The sequence below is a fragment of the Theobroma cacao genome, chromosome 6, assembly GCF_000208745.1.
Source record: "Theobroma cacao cultivar B97-61/B2 chromosome 6, Criollo_cocoa_genome_V2, whole genome shotgun sequence".
Classification (NCBI taxonomy): Eukaryota; Viridiplantae; Streptophyta; class Magnoliopsida; order Malvales; family Malvaceae; genus Theobroma; species Theobroma cacao.
In genome coordinates this window covers 11,399,482-11,406,198 of record NC_030855.1, presented here as the reverse complement: position 1 = coordinate 11,406,198, position 6,717 = coordinate 11,399,482, and the positions used below count along the sequence as shown (strand labels likewise).

The 6,717-nt window shown below is 34.2% G+C and overlaps 1 long non-coding RNA gene across 1 annotated transcript; it reads left to right on the top strand.

Moving 5' to 3' along the window:
* On the top strand, nucleotides 1-1,080 carry LOC108662522. The gene is made up of 2 exons (XR_001928403.1): nucleotides 1-72; nucleotides 937-1,080. It is a non-coding gene; the product is annotated as an uncharacterized LOC108662522 (long non-coding RNA).

Here is a 6,717-nt window from a genome sequence, read left to right as displayed (position 1 = left end):
CGACAAAGGCAAGGAAATTACGCCTGGGGATCACTAAGCTGAGTACACCCGAAATCTGAACTTTTGAAACCTGTGAGTAAACCTATTATCGTCTGAATTATCTAGAGTAGTTTTTATTCAATTTTGTGATTTGTGAAAATTATTTTAAATGATGAATTTCTTGTTTTATGAGAAAAATATGAATTTATAAAATAAATGGAATTATAAAATAAATTGAATTTTTTATAAATTGATTTGAAAATAGAATGTTGGATTTGAAAATTTGAGTAATTGGAAACCATGTGATTTATTGTAAATTATGAATTGAATTAAATGGCTTGTGATAAATTGGCATGATTGGCTGAATTTATACTTGTGTTGAAAAATATGAACTGTCTGTTTTGCCTTGATAAATTGGTTAGTAATGTAATTACCATGCTATGCCATTGAGATTTGATCAATTGGTGGATTAAAGATTAGCTACTGCAGTGGCGGGGTTCCATGGACCAACCTATTAGAGGGGCATGGTAAACTCCTTTATATTCTCACCTCGATCATAGAGGCGCGTAGGGTATCTCCTGAGGTGGGCTTTTTGAGTGCACTTCACGTTAACCACCACGTGAAGTGAGACTCAGTCAATGCCAAGGAACGACTGTTTTTTTTCAAAATAAAAATAAATTTTATGATTATATAAAAATTTTCACAGCCTTGATGGACTCAGTTGGATACCCCTGGTCCAGGTGTCCCCGAGTACAGGATTTGGCATGAGTCAAGTTTTGAGAAATTCACGAGCCATATTGATTATTTGGTTGAAATGAATATTCGTGTTGTGAAAAATTTGCTGAAATGAATTATTTTTAATTGTCTACCTTTACTTGCCTTTAGATTATTTAGATGGTGTTTGTTTACTCACTGAGAGTTTATAATCTCACCCTTTTTTTTATCCCATCATTTCAGGTTGGGTTAGCCTGTAGATAGCAGACATCGTCGAGAACTATAGTTGGCCATACTACTTCAAAAACTGTAGGTTTACTATCTTTACTACTTTTGTTCATTTGTGGGCTCACGTAGCACTGTAAATTAAATTTCATACTTTGGTTTTTCGTATTATAGTTTGTATAAATATATTTAACTTTTACGCTACTAAAAATCATTTTCAGAATACTCTATAAATATTAATTTGTAAGAAAATATAATATTTTGTCGAATATTTTTATTTTATTTAAATGGTTATAATTCCATTTTAAATCACGTTTTAGACATTCAAATTTAATTTCGATTTCGAAATATGCATTTCTCGCTTAAGTACTACATTTTGGTCGAATTTGAATTTTTTTACGAAAAATGACCAAAATGCCCCTATGAAGTGAAATTTATTTTTCCACTATTTTAAATCGAAAAAAGGCTTAAAAGCCTGCAAAATACGACATTTGGCAACGATTAACCACATGAGAGATAAGAAACTGATACGAAAGACTTGCGAGGTCTCGATATGGTATTCGGGGGATGAGTGCCTATTGGGACATCGCAACGGTTGTCACGAACTCAAGGATAGTTCCGGGTCGTGACAATTGTTCTCATAGGTTGAAGTATAGAGATACTTAGAACTAGCATGTGGGTGTTTGCCATGGGAGAACGAGTTCACTAAACATGACCCGCCATGAGAAGTGCATTTGGTACCTCACTCAAATGTCTATGCAATACTTCTCATGTGTCAATTGTGTAACTACTTCCTAGACTTAAGACACCAGGTTGTTTTGTATGTGGAATACTGTACTTTGATTTCATCCTTATGGGTGCCTAATCAAGGGTGCCTAATCAAGGGTGCCAAAACAGGATGTTTTTTAGTATAGTATGAAGCATATGAAGGCAAATGAGTGGTCAAGATAGGAATCACCACCCCAAGTGATTCAAGGGGAAATATTTCATTAATTCTTGGTTGACATTAGCTTAATCAAATCCTTGGTCAAAGTGATTAGGAGATTATGAAATGAGTTTCATAAGTCTCCATAAAGCTAATGATCTAACTACAAGAACAAATATGGAGATCAATAAGAGTAGGCACTGCACCAAGCTCTTATTGTCACAGCCCAAATTCTCGGGCCATGACTGGCTCATAGGCCCAATGGGCATAGCCCACTAAGCCCAAGCAAGCCTCTTTATGCAATTTCGATTATCATTCCCATCCATCATCTTTAAAATGAAGTGCTGTAACTCTCAAAAGTAAATGTTCCAATAATACTTTATAACAACTAAATATTCATATTTATATTATAACAAAGTACTGTCATCATCAATCCAACATATACATATTTCATTTATAACATGACTCTTAGTAGTTTACATTACATATACATGTTCACAAGTAATAGACTCGAGACCGTCAGTGGAGTGACTCTGGGTGAAGATACAGCTACTGGGATGCCATAGTACCTACAAAGAAGACAAGCATATGTGTGCGACTCAATCTAGGTCCCAACTGCCTCCAAATATGAAAACATGAATTTTAAAAAAGTGAGTACGAAACTCAGTGAGTGAACATAAGAAGGGAACAAGCAATCGATAAGAAGAATTTGGAAATCATGATGCACTTGTTTCAAAAACAATGCACTTGATTGAATTTCTTACTAAAAACCCCTCATTTCAAACCTTGATTAATACCCTCATAGTGTTTCACAAACCCATGATCAATCCATGAAGTTAAATGGGTTAAAAGTAGGTCAAAATCAAGCAAGGTAGCAAGCATGTCAGCAAGTTTCTCGCTGCAACAAAATTCATTCTCGCTGCAGCGAGATTCAAATGGCCAAAACAGAAAGTTTCTCGCTGCAGTGAGAAACAGTGTCAGTTTGCATGTGTTTCAGTGTTATAGCATATCTCCATCTACCGAAGTCCAATTGACCTGATTTTTAAACCATTAGAAAAATAAGAGGCAGGGCTACAACTTTTATGTTTACCACTTTTCCCATTTCGGACGAGAAAGTAGTCAAAATCTTCATCAAAGTGAAGGTACTGCATCAGAACTTGAGAGTTTCTCGCTGCAGCGAGTTTCTGGTTGACAAAACAGAATGTTTCTCGCTGCAGCGATAAGCAGGGCACCTAAATGTAAAAAAAACCTCCTTTGCACTAAAAATCCACTCGGTACTGCAATAAACTTAATTTGCAAGAAAATGTGACATTCTCAAGATTCATCATGCCAATTTCAACATGAAATACTCAAAAATTTCCAAAGTTCAACATGCCAAATTTTCACATGCATTACAACCATATACTATATTCATGAACTTTTATTTCACAAACATATATATATATACATATATACATAATTAAACACCAATACCACCATCATCTCACCCAATTCATGTGCATCCCCCCACATCGTGCACATAGCTGGAGTCATCGTGTGCATCCCCCCACATCGTGCACAATCAATGCCATTGTGTACATCCCCCCACATTGTGCACACGGGCATTATCATCATCTATCTCCCTCACCACCGTCATCATTGGCATGTTCATCCCCCCACATCGTGCACACACACGGTTATCATTATCACACAATATCAACCATCAATGCACAACATATATATATATATATTAACATAATGTAGTACAAGAATCCATAACAGCCACATGTCACACATAGAGACAATTTATCAAGGATTTGTTCCCAAGGTACCATTTTTAAGAAAAATGGGATAAAATCATTTAAAGGTTTTGTGCAAATACATTCACATTCCCAAATAATTTTGAAATGCAAGTTCACTCATCGGGATTGTTGAACCTCTAATAGACTCTAACTTCAATTATTACTTCAAACGGACATGTGAGGCCTTGTTGGAACCTATCACCCACAATATAACTATAAAAAATATAACAGCTCATAAATCAAATTTCTAGCCATCTCTAACACCTTAAAATCAAATTCTTACTCATTTCTCACCTTGGTGGTTTTTTTTTTTTGTAGTTGAATTCCTTTTCAAAAGCTTCCAAGCTACTATGGCAAGTCTCTCTTTCTCTCTCTAAAACTTTCAACTAGTGAGAGAAAGTGCTAAACAAAGACTTTTAGAAGGTTTTAAGGTGTAAAAGTGGAAGAGCATGAAAAATCGTATGAAAGAGTGGGCAAAAGCATGAAATGTGGAGCTAGAGAGAGAAAATTATGGAAGTTGCAAAGCAAGCTTCCATGGAGGATAAAAGGAACGTGAAAGGGGAGGAAGAAGAAGAAGGGAAAGCTGCTGAAGCTTAGATATTTATGCTTTAAGTTAATCCAAATTTCCACCAAAATTACCAAAATGCCATTAACATGGTGGCTTTGTCTTCCTCCCATCCTTTGTGCAACCTTTTTGCTCTTTTGACACTGAAACAAAGTCCTTAATAGTCTAAAAGTACTCGAGTTCACGAAACAAAAAATTTTAGATCCGAGAGGCAAAATGACCATTTTGCCCCTATAGTTGAAATTATCATTATTTTTATTTTTCTCATTTATTTACCATCATAAACATCATTTATTCATTCCTTAGGCCTATTTAGACCTTAATCGCATAAAAAAAAAAAACCCACTCGTAGGAGCCTACTAAGAGAAATTATGAAATTACCCCTGGTCGCATTATCACGTCTACTTCTAGTTATGTGCCTATGGAGACTGAGATTTCACAAGTTTACTTCTGAATTACCCTTTTAACTTAATAATCAGCCTCAATTGGCATCCGTAAACTCTATTAGCCATTGTATTAAAATACGGGGTACTACATTTATCATCTTCGGGATATATGATGAGGGAATGAATTACACTGAAAAATTGTACACTAAAAGGTTGTCAAAGAATCCTTTGACTCTCCTAACAATTGGGTGGCCATGATGCATTGCTAGATGCCAATCATGGTCTAATGAATTGAATTAGTTAGTTTAAAATTGAATATGATTCATTTAAATTAATTAATTAATAATATTACAAATCAATTCCATTGCCAACATGTTAAGAACCTAATGGGTCACACACAAAGGTTGCAATTTGAATTAAATTGAAAGTGTAAGGATTTAAGTTAAACTTAAGTCAAATTCTAGGTTTTAACTATTAAGGACCTAATTAAAAGAGTTTAATTAGGTATTTGTTAAATATTATAATTGTTATAATATTAAGGACTTATTTTTCAAGTTTTAATAAGTTAAACCTAGATATAAATATCACATTATAGCCACTCTTTTTTTTAAGGATAAGGAAACAAAAAAAAAAAGATTTTCTCTTGAGTGCTGCCACTCTTGAGAAATTTATTTTCTTTTGAAAATTTCTCCTTTGATTCTTTGCTGGAAATCAAAGAAGAAAAGAGGACAAATCGTTGTCCACTTGCTAGCACAAGCCAGTGGCATAAAGCTCTCTCCTTGAGAAGGATCCGTGGCAATCGTGTGTGCATCATTGAAGGTCGAGCGATTGAGTGGCTGAGATTCTTTCACACAAAAGTGGTTCACATTTTGTCACCAAAAGGAATCCATTTGATTACGATATCATTTGGAAAGGTAAAGCTTTTTTTTTTATTTTATGTGGTGCTTAACTTTGCATTAAACAACCAAGGTGATCCAAAGGTAGGAGGCATGGTTTTTATTTTATTTCAATTTTTTTTATTTCGCTGCATTGATGCTCTAATCATGTCGTTCCTAGCAGTGGTATCAGAGCCTCCCTTGGCTCATTTTAATGCAAAGGTATGTCTTGTTATTGTTTAATTTCAATTCTGATTGGATGGGAGGTATTTGGAAGAAAGCAAGTAAGTGTTAAATTTCGATTATGTTTTAAAGTAGTTCATCACATATTCGAGTTTTGATTTTTAATACTTATTTTTTTTAGCAACTAATCTTGTTTAAGTGTCTCAATTTTGAAAAACAATGTGCATGAGATGCACAAATGAGTTTGGCAAGAAAAGGATTACAATTCATCAGAAACAAGATGTGGTTTGGTGATAGAATTCGATTCTGTCCAGATTTGCATATGGTTTGATTTTCAGTTTTTAACAAGGGTCTAAAAGCCTCCAAAAGTTCTGAAAAAATTTGGTAGTAATCTGCATTGAAATTGTTTGAATATGATTAATTACCAACTGAAAATGGTGAATGAAAGGCTGTGAAATCATGGTTGAAACCATTGCTGCCAGTAGTAGTTTTAGGTCACAATTTTGCTGAGAAAGTCATCTTCAAAGAGTCCTAAAATTATGCATTTGTTGTACCTTTTTGGATAAATTATGAAGTTTGAATATGTTCAAAAGATGCCTGAAAAGATCACTAAAATCAAGGGATTTAATCCCTTGATTTATGCCATCATAATGCCACATATGCAACCCAAAAATTGCAGCTATGTACAAGATACATGGCTGCGTTTTTTTTGGGTTTTGATCAGCTACATCAAGTCCAAAAATTACGAAATTTTAATATGGAAAGGTTCCATATGTTAGCTGACCATGGTTAAAATTTGGGAATTAAATTCCCTGATTTGATGCCACATCAAGCCACAAAACTATGACTGGTACACCGCTGCTAGAATTTTGTAAAGTCATGGTTTTTGGGATTTTAGTGTCCATATTTGCAGCCTAAAATGGTGCAATTAAAAACTCTAATTTACTAAACAATATCTTATGGAAAAGTTCCAGAAAGATAAATTTGATATATTTAAATTAGGAAATTTGATTTTTTAAAATAAGGATATTAGGATTTAATTAATCACATCCATAAATTTAGGAATTTGATTCCTACAAATATG